Source organism: Ptychodera flava, chromosome 1 (assembly GCF_041260155.1).
Source record: "Ptychodera flava strain L36383 chromosome 1, AS_Pfla_20210202, whole genome shotgun sequence".
NCBI lineage: Eukaryota > Metazoa > Hemichordata > Enteropneusta > Ptychoderidae > Ptychodera > Ptychodera flava.
Window position 1 is genome coordinate 52,998,181 of NC_091928.1, and position 14,111 is coordinate 53,012,291.

A 14,111-nucleotide genomic window follows, 5' to 3' on the forward strand; every position below is an offset into this window, starting at 1 on the left:
GGAGATTAAATAAGTTCAGCGACACTCTAATTTTTTTTGAGAAAACATTGACTTTGTAACTCCCATTTGTCATATACATTATACACAAGTATCTATAATGTCTGTCTGGATGCATGTGAGTGTGCATCTATGCATGTATGAACGTCTGTTTGTCTGTGTCTACCTGTCTGTCGGTTGGTCAATCGGTAGGTAGGTGGGTGGGTGGATTGGTTGGTAGGTATAGGTAGGTAGGTAAGTTTAGTCCACTGCTCCGGGTGAAACTCCGGTGTATAGCGTTCACCTCCACTCATAGCGTTCACTCCACTCACGCGCGCGTTTCACATGAAAGCAGAATACAAATCATTGCGTTCACTCCACTCAAACATTCACAAATCACAGACTTGAACCAAGTCTAGTCCACTGCTAATATCCCTTTGATATCCAGTGCAAAGATGCACAACCGATTGAAGAGCTGTTGTTCAAATGGACGTGCGAGCCCTAAACAATGATTGAAAACCTGATAATACTAAATAACCTAGAGCTCAGAAAGTAATGGTCAGATAGTTCTAATTTTTAATGTGTTGTTGCCCGATGCTTTGAGACACGCATTCAAAACTAATGTGTGCTTATTACTCACCACAGCCATTGAATTTAATTTTCACAACGTTTGTTTTACACAGAGTAATCAAATTTTTGAATTACTTGTAATGTAGGTCAAGTATTACAGTCATTTTGAAACGGTCTTTCAAGGTGAATAGAAATGTTATTTTAAGAATACGATTCTTCGTCATGTGTAACCAAAGGATTCGGTAATATAATAGGGTATTCGATTGAAAACATCTCATATCTAAGGTGAATAGTAGTAGGTACTGTGAAATAGTGGAAGGATATATAGTCTGGTTAAAAGACTAGCAATCATCTCCGCAATTTATTCACTTGCCTCGCTTAGACTTGGAATCTGAAAATAAATCTATTTCATTATTTGTGGCAAATCAAGGTGAATTATTTTGCAGCCGAAATTCCCTTGTACTTTCCCGCTGACACATTCGTTTGCGCTGTTATATCTCATGAGGAGCTGAGTTTGTCAAAACTGGAATTTTTCGGCCTTTAATGTGAGGTATGTATTCATACAGTCGTAATCTTGCTAATTGAAAACATATGGTTGGCAGTAAATCAATGGAAATTGTTTGCTATGTCAGAGGTATATGTGAGGTCAAATGAATATGCCCTTGGCCGGCACAAACCATGTAGATAGACTAATCCCCAGAGAGCGGAAAAATTCCGCATTACCGAATTAATGGTTTATGACTCCCTAGAGAGTAAATAAACTACCGACCAAATAGAACAAAAGATCACAATGTTTATGAATATGACATCACCCGTGATATTTGTAGAGCAACCACCGATTGACAGTCAGTTCACACCTCAAGTAAGGTATCTTTTCATATGGAAATGATTTCGAACCTACAGTGTTTGTGCCGGGGAATCTTGGCATGCATGTTTTGTACGGCTATTGAACTCAGGTGGAAAGAACAAGTGATCTAAAATATGCGTATTTCAGATGTGTCTGATTAAGCATAGACTCTCGAGAGTCTATGGATTAAGGCATTTGTGCATGAGGTGTCTTTTTACTTATTGAGCGAAAACAAAATCGAAACATACGTGTAACGTTCATGAAACATATGATTGCAAGGCCGTCACGAATTGTTCAGCAAACATACCCAAAGAGAGGCGCACCAAGGACACAACACAATAGCATTCACAATAGTTCAAGAACACTGGATACATGAAAGAAGGTCATTCCCTCGCCTCACAGAATTCTAAACTGGTGACGTCATATACCATTACCCCGCCCAGTTTGGCTGCTAAATATGACGGGAGACGTCTGACCCATATAGTGTGATACACTTTCTCTACATTTCAAAATTTCAAACTGATCGTTGAATGTCATGCTGGGTGGCGATCGTTGATCGTTGAGTGTTGAATATAGTTTGAATATATGCATATTTTCCAAGGGACTTGCCAAACCATCGTTAGATAGTTGTGGAATCTAGTTGTAGATTCCACTCCAGCAAACACCATTCTCATCCCTGGGAAATATGACAAACTTTACATTTTGTTTATTTATGACTTTTTCTCTGTATATTTTAAAATATAAATAGAGCACATATAGACTTAAGCGTATCAGTTATTGAAGTTACAGATCGGCATACAAAATATATAGAGAGAGAGAAAGAGAAAGGATAGGCAATAACTGATAGCTGTAGAATCCAGTCATTTCATCAACTTCCTTCAAACAATAAACCTTTAGAATTACAGCCAATACTATAGTCTAGACTAAGTGTTCAATGTCCGAGGTAGAACTCTGACTACTTAGTCACTCTTAATGATTGATTTAGCTCACATGTCAATATATCAATTTGCCTCTTACACGAAGGCGCTGCTGGTTTAGTATATCATGATACAAAATAAACAAGGAGAGGAGTAGACTGAAAGATTCCGTCGCGTGCGGGCGCTCCGGCGCACTGCGACCTACGACCCTTTACGTTGGTCGCAGTGCGCCGGAGCGCCCGCACGCGACGGAATCTTTCAGTCTAGGAGAGGAGTTCATCACAAAAAAGCAAAGACTTATACAATTTTTGACATTATTTTCACTATTTTTATTTCGAAGTACAATTAGTCCATAGCAATAAATTTACTAGACTAACGTAAGTGAGTATGCATACACATATTATTAACCTTTGTTCGTGACTAAACGCTTAAATGTGAACAAAATAATTATTGAACAGGTGCATGCATACAACATATTTGCAAACTCTTGTCATGGGGCCGATTAAGCGAGTGCGCCACCCGTGACAATTAATTGCTTTCATTTAGACATTCAGTCACGAACAGAGGTTGATAATAGCTGCATGAATACAAAACAATAAGTCTATCTACAGGGACTAATCGTGGTTTCAAAGTAATGTTATGAATTTCCAGTGAAGGTCATTTTAAATATGCCCTGACTCAAAAAATTGAGATTGGAACAATGTCAAACTTTAGTGTGTCTACCGATGAAGGCCAGTTTTAAATATGCCCTGACTTCGAATTCAGAATTACAATTAGACCAGTGTCAAGGTCAACCGGTGAAGTTATTTTAAATATACCCTGACTTTAGAATTGGAATTTGGCCAATGTCCTAGTTTAGAGTGCCGACCAGTGAAAATCATTTAAGTACGCCATGAATCGAAAAACTGAGATTGGAACAATGTCAAAGTTTAATATGTCTACAAGTGAATGTCATTTTAAATATGCCCTGACTTCAGAATGACAATTAGACCAGTGACCTAGTTAAGAGTATCTACTAGTGAAGGTCATTTTAAGGTAGCTTTCCACATTCACTTGGGTATTTTATGTCGGAAATTTGTTTTTTCCCTTAAAAGTATTCCTGTAATATGGATCTTCATGTGTGAAGAATATCATGGTCTGAAAGTTTCTGCTTCTGGTTGAAATTTTGTGATAAAAATTTACAAGAGGAACAGATGCACGTTTTTGCGTTTTGAGACTACCGTTAAGTCTTGATTGGCAAGAGATTAAGCTAAGCGGCAGCGCCAATGTATTGTCGCATGCACTTGGACAACATCCCCTGTGAAAATCCCATTGACACCTACCGTAACTGAGTGTGTCAAGATCATCGTCACTGATCGTGTGTATGCGTAGCGATCACGCGTAGAACGGTGGATCGTACGTTTTTCTCAAAGGGGTGGCCGCTCCCAAAAGATGGCAACTTTTGAGTATTAGCGACACAGCGAGGTCAGACATGACATTTTTGACGATTTTATTTCAGGTTAGTACGGATCACAAATAGTATCATATATCGAGTGTTACACTCTACAGCATGAGTAATGGTAGGACCTGTAGTTATTATCAAATAAAAGTGATTAAGGCAGGTCAAGTTCGCTTGTCAGTGACCGCCCGCCCATTGACGCGTATGACATTTTGTGACGTAGGAGACCGTGTTTTAAATCATCATCGGGGCAGACAGTAGTTTTGATCAGAATCCTAAGACTATATTTGGCAACGTGATCCGAGTCAGACGAGTCGTGTCGGTAAGCCATGTATTTGTTGTTGCTTTGCCAAATACCAAATGTTTTATTTGAGACACTTTTGCGCGTTTGAAAAGCACCCGGAGCACTGGTTGGAGAAGCTCCGGCCGTCGACCGTCCCATATACATAAATGGTACGTTCCACTGGAGGCCACATAGCGATGGCGAACACATGAATATCGCGACGTACCCGTACATGTTCAGCATCCAAGGCAGAGACCGAAACAGCATCGTGAAAGGAAGAAAACGAAAAAGGGGTCATCGAAAGTCTAAAACAACGACACCGATGTCCACGAGTGTAAAAGATAGCCTAAGAATGTCAGACAAAGTATTATAAGCTTACTACAGCTAAACTTGAACGCCCATTGCCGATTGCCGTTGAGAGCATTTGTAATGATACCGATGACACAGTTTTGGGACAGCCCTCGATAATATGACGTTCTTGTCTTTATAACGTTCAAGATTTCTAAAATTCTCTCTCTTGATTTTGTTGCCGCTGACTGGCATTTGGCTATGTCAGCCAAAATGACTCGAGAAACGGTCTTCACCTCAGAAATGTCGTAAAGAGCGAAGGTAAACGTTCGGAGTTGAGTATGGGTTGTTACTAGTAATCTATTTTCAAGGCGCTTGAAGTTCGAAAAATAGCAGCTGACCGAATCACAGCATGGAGGTCTTTTTTACCCTCATGATCACAGACACTGCCAATCTATATCTACATATGAATACAGGTTCTTTTAGTTGTGGTGTCAACCGATATTCAATTGACGTAAGAATTACAATTGGACCAGTGACCTAGTTTAGAGTGTCTACTAGTGAAGGTCATTTTAAAAATGTCCTGACTTCAGAATTAGAATTTGGCCAATCTCAAAGTTTAGAGTGTCTACCAGTGAAATTCTGCAAAAGTTACCTCCGTGTTATTTTTTTTTTCGATAGTAGTGTTTTTTCTTTCAAAATTGCAAGCTGAAAATACAAGATTTTTGTTTCCGTTCTGTTTCGTTTCCGATACAGTAAACAGATAGTCCTCAGGCCGACGTGCATTTGAGATTTCACTTAATATTGTTTCCGATCATAACAACAAATATTTGTTTCCCATGAACCACATCGGCAGAAAATTTGCTAAAACAAGCGACGTCAATTGACGAGTGCCCAGAGAGAATTAAAATTAACGTGACCCTGGCCAAAGCAATTTGTCTTCTACTTATTGTTTCATGCCAATGATTGTTCGTTGCTTTCAATTGTAATGGAATTTTCCAAAAGTACAGTACTTCAAATGCGAAATACACTTGGCAATCAAGAGTAGAATGACAATGCTGAAAAATCGCTTAAAATTCATATGCAGCATCATGATGCATAACATCTGATTTCTGATGATTCCTCGAGATCGTCAAACCCAGTGTTGCCTGCGACTGCGGTCTCTGCGTTCTCTGCACAATATCTGTCTGCTGAATGCCTGTGTTCGCAATCGGACACCTCGTTTATAGAATCTATAAAGCGGTTATTTTCATAGTTGTCATCTTGTCATCAATGTCGCTCCCTAGTAATGACGTAATTATTGCCAAGGTTCATATCAACGGCAGAGACCATAAACAATAGAACAATTATCTACTCGTTTGGTTTCTCACAGTTCGTATCAATGTCGTACATATCTCACAATTCTGAAGATAATCATTGACCTTTGTGCAGAATTGATATCAAAGTGAATGACAACAATACGTTTATAATTATATCTTTCAGATCATTACCTATGTATTCCCCGTACGTATACATCATAATGTATGTGCATGAATGTATGTATGTATGTATGTATGTATGTATGTATGTATGTATGTATGTATGTATGTATGTATGTATGTATGTATGTATGTATGTAGTATGTATGTATGTATGTATGTATGTATGTATGTATGTATGTATGATGTATGTATGTAGCCTTCAGTCCAGTCCATCTGCTCAAGAAACGCTGCTAGTATCCCCTCGATATTCAGTGTGGAGATGCGCAACCGATGGAAGAGTCATTGTTCACATTGATGTGTGAGCCTCGAACGATTGAAAATAACACTAAACAACCTAGAGCTCTGAAAAAATGACCAGATCGTTCTAATTGATATTATGTTGTTACCCGAAGCTTGGAAACTCACATTCAAAATGAATGTGTTCTTATTACTCACCGCAGCCATTGTATTCCCCTTCGCCGGTTCAAAGAAAATGTGATCATATGTTCGAATTAAATGTAATGTTGGTACATGTAGTAGATTACAGTCAGTTTGGAACATATTTTTGGTGAACGGAAATGTTATTTAAGGGACTCGATTCGTAGTCATGTGTAACCGAAGGATTCAGTTATCATATAGAGTATTCAATTGAGAATATCACGTAACTAACTTCGTATTTGAAAATGAATCTACATCATAAGCTGCATGTCAACGTGAATTTGCATCAGAAATTCTCCGACATTTTTACCACTGACGCATTAGGTTGTGCTGATCTCTTATGAAGAGCTGTGTTTGTCAATGACTGAAAATATTTCGCCCTCAATGTTAGGTATGTATTCATAGTCATAATCTTGCCAGTTGAAGACATATGGTTGACAATAAATTACTGGAAAGCTGTTGGGTACGCCAAAGGTTTTTGTAAGATCAGCTTAGCAACTGTGTTTTATCATAGGCTATTGAACTCATATGGAAAGAGAAAACTATATAAAGTACGCATATTTCAATATATCTGATGATTCCAAGTACGTATTAGGTGTTGTTTTGTTTATTGAGCCATATAAAAACCAAGTAACATTCATAAATTTGATATTTGCATTTGTCAAGAACCATGCATTTAATAGTCAACAAGTGTACAAAGGGAAGTGCCATGGGATGACGACATAATATGGTTCAAAGAACACTAAACAAATGAAATACGACGGGTCATGCCCTCGTTCCTGGCGACTTGTACATTGGAAGCTGCAAACGATTGTGACGCTTTTATACGTAAAGAGTATGAATAAGAATTGACTGTATGTAACCCCTATAAACGGGTAACCTAATATAACCCCGCAAAGTCAGGCAGCTTAATATATGAGGCGAGACGTCTGACCCCTAAAGTGTCACAGTTGTTCTATACATTTCAGCGTTCCAATATAAGGCTTGTCACTGTTTCAGATAAGAGTGTTATATATAGTTTGAATATGCATATTTTCTATGGAACAACCTCATAAAATCTTTGAAATTGTTATTAAACTTAATGTATTTCGATGTTAAAAGCAGATTCTCTGCTTTTCACTAAAAAGCTGCGGCTAAACAGTTGTTAAAAGGCTGTAAAATATGGCTTGGAGATTCCTCTGGAGCAAACACCATTCTGATCTCTAGTTAATATGCCAAACTTTATATTGTGTCTATTTTAGGACTTATTATTATGTTTATTTTTAAACATGAATATAGAATATATGGACTTCGGTATATCAGTTGTAAACTTCTATTTTTCTGTATGTATGTGTATGCCGATCTGTCGGTTCTATTTCCTTTGAATATGCGAGGAGCTAAGGGGTCATATAATGTATGTATGTATGTATGTATGTATGTATGTATGTATGTATGTATGTATGTATGTATATGTATGTATGTGTGTATGTATGTATGTATGTATGTATGTATGTATGTATGTATGTATGTATGTATGTATGTATGTATGTATGTATGTATGTATGTATGTATGTATGTATGTATGTATGTATGTATGTATGTATGTATGTATGTATGTATGTATATAGGTAGGTAGATAGGTAGGTAGGTAGGTATGTTAATGATAGGTGCATTCCGTGACTGATTCTGTATATCAATATTTACAACTTAAGGGTATCGATGTAACAGTTACAAAATTAAGTTTATTTCCTTTCTTTGGATGTATTATTTTTAAATTGGTGGGTATCAAACTTGTCGTCGATTTTAAAGTTGAATGGTGATTCACCCACATGTATACATACTGACAGGCGCGAGTAGCGAGCATTAGTAATATTAATATTAGTAATATCACTTCTTGGTCTTTTGGCCAGAGGTCCATATATCTTTCTTTCATATGAATTGGACGTCTTCGTGTACTGTATATTTACTGTCTGTTCTGTGCTGTTTTGTGTCTATGTTTACAACTATTGTCAACTATTGTACGAATTCTGATCTAGTGTTATTGGATTATGGATTGGTATGATTACGATTATCTTATTAATCCTGGTTAGAGTCAAACAGATGACTTTTTATAAAGTATAAATCTTATGGTAACATAGGTAATTGCAATGTCATCTTAGTTGTTTTGGTACTCTGTCTTTCCATAAGGCTGCATTTACATAAAAAACGGTGGCTGGAGAAATTCAGGGGAGCGGAATTAAAAATTTTGGTGGGGGGGGGGGCGGAAAATGTTTGTTTTCCTTTTGACTTTTCAAATTGTCCGATTTCAAGTTTTGGCAGGTAATTCAATAAAAAATAAATACTATTTTATATCCTCTAATTGTTCTAATGTTTGTGATAATTAAACAAAATCTAGAACCATTTCAACACATTTTGTGACTATTACCTTGACGAACTCTACAAATGTATGATTTGTCTTTAAAAAAGACAAAGTTTGGCCTAGTAACAGGGCAGAAGTTGCAATTGTTGATGATTTTTGCACCATTTCTGTGCAATATATCAACTACAATTTGGTGCTGTCTCCCTATAGCTTGCTGAAACACACAATAATTTAATTTAATGAGAGTCCAGACTGAGAGTCATTTGTCAACGGTACAATTCATGGGACACATACACAGGCTGTGATAGCATGCTGAATATTGGACAGTTCAACATGCTGTAGGGAGAACAACAATAACACAGTTTTATAAACTGAACAAAAATGTTATAAAAATTATCAAAGATAACACAGCTAATGCTTACGGGCAGTGTCACTGTCAGGTACTGCCCTGCTAATGCAGTGCCACTGTCACTGCCTACCTGAGCAGTGACAGAGGTGACTCTGACTCCGGTGTATAAGGTAGTTGAAGAAGAGTTTGGGTAATATGACGCTCATGACAGTGAAGCATACTTCTACACAGGATGAGGCCAGAGAGCAACACAAGCAAGACCAGATGATTTGAAAGTTATCGAGGATTTTGGAATTCTGGCACATGAAATTAATCAAATATTAAAGAAATAAGATGGGTCACTGTGACAATGCTTGCTGTTCTAAATTTTCACATTCTCATCATAAAATAATATAACAGTAAGTCTTTCAACGATAAAGACTAATTTAATGAAAAAAATATGTGACTCAATGGAATTATAATATTTTTAAACCAAACTTGACATTATTACACTAAAAATTTAGAGATTAAAACGTTTTTATTTTATAGAACATGTAAACTTCAAGTATTGTCAATTTTGAGTAGCATCTAAGTCATTTATACCTTGTTTTTTTTTCAAACAAATTTTTCATAGGTCACTGTGCTCAGTTGTTTAACAATATGGCAATTAGCCAGGAATTCACAATTTGCCTACATGTACCCGTTCATGATGCACTTTATGTGCTCTTCAGCAGGAGCCATTGACGTGGCCAAAATTGGAGCATCTCTAGTAAGCTTAGACTGATAAAACCAAAAAGTTCACTGATGCGTTTAAAACTGTATCAATTTACGAACTTGCAATAGGAATATGACCTTGTAAATCATATATAACAAGTAGTGTTTAACATCTGCGAGCAGAACTGCGCGATACGTGTTTATTTTTTTCTGCGCGCACATCCCTTACAAATATGCGGGCTTGTGATAGTGGGGGGGGGGTGATTTCAAAAACAAATTGATCATATAGAGGGGGATTCAAAATGTTTTGAGGGTATAGAGGATGATCTTTAAAAAAACAAAGATTTCAATCGCGATTCCTCCAGCCCTCCCCCAAATCGTTATTTGTGAAGTCATCCTGAGATATTCACTGAATAGTTCTATTAGCGGTTGATGTTAGTTCAGCTGCACTTGCGGCACGAACATTTACAATAAAAATTCACACACACACACACACATACACACACACACACACACACAACACACACACACACACACAAACGCACACACACACACTCACACACACACACACACACACTTATTAACAAAATATGAAAAGACCACAATACGGGCGTATTGTTTTTTTGTTGTTATCTTTAGAAAACATATCGATAAAACCGAGTGAAATGATAAAAAGACAAATATGAGCCTACCATAGCCATGTATTCGTTATTCAATATGTGAAGTCTACAGTTTAAGTATAAATATTTGTCAAATTATGCCCCGGTTACATTTGTAATTTGTTCGCCCTTCCAGAATTATGTATACGCTTGTCGCACACGCTACATATTTCAATTGCAATAACAGTTTTGAATAATTTACTCTCTTGTGTAAAATATGTAAAGTGCAAAACTTTGTTCAGAAAGTTTCCCAAGAAAAATGATCCTGTAATGTAAATGTAAATTTTTATATTTCACACAGTATGCATTTCGAGATCATCATGTGAGCCCCGAATAAAAAACAAATTAACTAAATAAATAGAAGATACAGGTGCAAACCTCTGGAATGTTGCTCATCAATGAGCTAATTTAGCTGGACTGGTATATAAGTTGTGTAGATGGTAAAATAAGGAGAAAATTGGCATCATTGGGTATTTCATGACATGCTGGTAACTCGTTTAATTTCATTGTGAATGCATCTAATATAGTTCACGTCTAAAAATTCAAAGACTTCAAATTTGCCTACAACTTTTTTCAAGTAAAATTTCAAAAATTCTCTTTCAAAAGCAAATAGAAAAAAATAGAAAAATCTGGGGAGGGGGGGGGGACAAATTTGGTTCTAGAGACAGAAATGACTGAATTTTACCGATAGCTAAAATTCAAAATGGCCGCAACCTCTGTTTTATCGCTATTAGGGAAAATGAATTTCGAATTTTTCAGGTCGATGAAAACTTCATTAACTCCAGAAGCTTCAAAATGAGCCACCACAAGTGATGTTGCAAAAGTTTGAGAGTCTGAATATCTGTCGTCCCCAGGCGCATGCTACCTTAATTGATATTGAATATTCAACTTTTCCTATCTTCCTCTTACTATGGACGTAAACTGTAGGTGTAAGCTACTTCATGAGTTACCTTAATCATGCACGCAAACAGTTGACCTGTCTACGAAAATCCTGTGGTCGACGACTACTGGTATCCCTGATATTGTCGATAGTAGTTCTCGCTACGTACACAATCCGGCGTTACGATCTCCTCACCTACATACCGCTTCAAAATGGCGAATGCTACTTGACGTCACAACAGCAATATAACCTACGTCACACGTTGCGTCATGTGATTGCAACATTTGAAGACATGAATGTGACATATTGGCTTGATCAAGGTACATTGGTTGGAGCACTCAGAACTGGTGACATAATGAGGTATTCATGTAGTTTTTAATTAACCCCTCTGCATGACTGACACGCTCATGTAATAAAATACATTGTATCTGCATTTAAAGATCACAAATTGCTGCAAGATATTTTGTCCCTCCCTCTTTGGCACAAGAAAGGATAATCCTGCTCTGTGGTTTCCCGTCTGATGAACGGATCAAATGTAAATTTACCGTCTACCGTGCTTTTCAGCGAACTGTCTTATTCCATTTCTATCAGGATTTTGGGTTGTTGTGTTAACTATCTAACAATGTTCCTGTAAACCTATTAACCTTGATGCTGAAGTAGACATAATATCATATGATTTTTTTCCACCTTACAGTCACGATACAGACGGTGATATAGGGCTCCTTATCAACAACGCATATATACCAAAGGAAGTACAACAAAGGCTCAAAGAACATGGAATAGGATACCGTTTTGGCATCAATTATTTTGCCCGTGCAAAATACAATGACATGTGGGTCGATGTGGTTAGGTGGAAGACAGTTAGTGAGGTTTTTGATGGCAAAATGACTCAGATGTTACGGAAAGATTTCAGCGGGAAGCACGAAATGCAAAGAAAATTCATAACAAAATTTATTGATAAAGAGGAAGAATTTCCATTGTCATGGTTGCATCCAACTAGGATTATTGATTTTATGGACGTTAGAGCGAAAATTCCAAATATGGCAGAAAGTCTTATTCGACACCGGTATCCATTTACGCATAAATTCAGTGTACCTTACAAGTGGAAATGTTGGCTACCCCAAAGATGACAAATGTTAATGCTACTGTCCATAATGTAACCTTTAAATAGCATTCTGAGAATCTGGTCCAACAAATATCATACATCACACTTGCGGTTGAATGTTATAAATCATAGACTGTTTCCTCTTCTGTCTATATTTAGATGAAAGTGTCACTAACTGCCTCTATCCAATTATCATACGTCTGAGGAGCTGAATGAGTACGCCCTCTAGCGATATACTCATCCAACTTGTTTGGTTATTTCCATCTCAGGCGATTTTAAATTTGATGAAAGGTTGAGTTAGCAAAGTATGATTGGCATTGTGACTTGTATAAATTTCCCAATTTCTTTCAATGAAATTGAACAAGAAAATTGAGAACAAACAAGTCACCAGGTCCAGATTGTTTTCAAGTGTAGCGTTCAAGTTATACCAAAGTATTCAAGTGACCTTTTCAATGCTCTTTTGATTTCTGCTAATTTTCCTTATTTTTGTAGGGAAATTATTATCCACTCCATAAAAAGGGGGTCAATAGAAGGTACTAATAATTACAAAGAGATCTATTTTTTTGAACCATGACCAGCAAAATATTTATAAAAAATTCAAAATCATCATATTGTTGACTGGGTTGAGAGATTTAATTTAGTAAGCGAAGAATTGGCCGGATTTTAAAAGGGTTATTGAACTGTGGATCAACTATTTTCTTTGCATTCAATAGTAAACACAAATTTATCAAATCGTAAAGGAGGAATATATTGGATTTTTGTAGACTTTTCAAAAGCCTTTGATTGTGTGCTACATGATGGGAAAGGCTTATATGTGATGGCCTTCATGGTAGTTTTACATGATTTGCATTCGATTTACTCCATATTAGAGTCATGTGTTTTGTAACAATGATTTAACATGTATTATATTATATCATGCTACCATGCGCCATTCTGATTGGACGAGAGCTCATTCCTCCGATGCTAAAATACTGTTTTAACAGTGGTAAAATGGGCCCCTAAACCAGCATTTTCGAAAATTGGCCAGTCTGTGCATTTAAAGATACTAATCTAAACTTAATCCGAAACAGTCCGCTTTATTTCAAAGACCGAGGTCCGAATTTCGATACACAGATAACAGTATGGGTCTGTAACTCACCTCTTGGTGAAAACACGATCCCTCCACAAAAGGACCGTGGTGAAAGTAAGTTGGGGTCAATGATGAAGGACACCTCTAAGGCAGCACATTGCATTGTACGGCAACGGCACACCTTGCACTTTTGCTTGATTCAGCGGGAGTCGAGACACACAGCTCTTTAAAATGGAGCTAGGACTCGTTCATACACAAATAAATTGACACTTCCTCACAGTAACGGTATGTCAAATATTCTTTGCCAAAGTTTTGGCTGTAATATTCTAACGATGTAGATAGTCCGTGGGCTGGAGGGGCCCACCGTGCACCCCCCATAAACCTACTACATGGGTATTTTTTTGTTCTTTGGGATCTGCTGAACTAGAAAAAAGATGTTAACATTGGATATTTTGGGATGCACTACCTGTCTGCACTGGTTTTTTATTTGTATGTACCGCAAAAAATGGCGAAAAATGGGTAGGGGTAGGGGGTACTATATCCTCCCCTAAATTGAGTAAACTAGCATGAAATAGCACAAACCTTACATTTTTGGAAAGCTCAGATATTGCTCTTTCTGAGGAATACCAACTTTAGCAAAATTAATTTGTGTACATAGAATAGGACGACTTTACAATGATTTTTTTTGACAATTTTGAAATTTTTTACCCAAAATACCATGCAACAATTGTGATTTACTTTTTATTAAGCAAAATTTTCACAACTTTTTGTGTTTAAATTATTTATTCCGACATATTAAAC

At 37.0% G+C, this 14,111-nt stretch overlaps 1 long non-coding RNA gene across 2 annotated transcripts; it reads left to right on the forward strand.

Moving 5' to 3' along the window:
- Positions 1 to 968: 968 nt before the first annotated feature.
- Positions 969 to 12,980, forward strand: LOC139140830 (uncharacterized). 2 transcript variants are annotated; one of them, XR_011554072.1, is made up of 3 exons: positions 969 to 1,096; positions 11,184 to 11,496; positions 11,831 to 12,980. It is a non-coding gene; the product is annotated as an uncharacterized lncRNA (long non-coding RNA). The 2 variants fall into 2 exon arrangements; XR_011554073.1 differs by lacking the exon at positions 969 to 1,096 and adding an exon at positions 6,506 to 6,608.
- Positions 12,981 to 14,111: the final 1,131 nt, after the last annotated feature.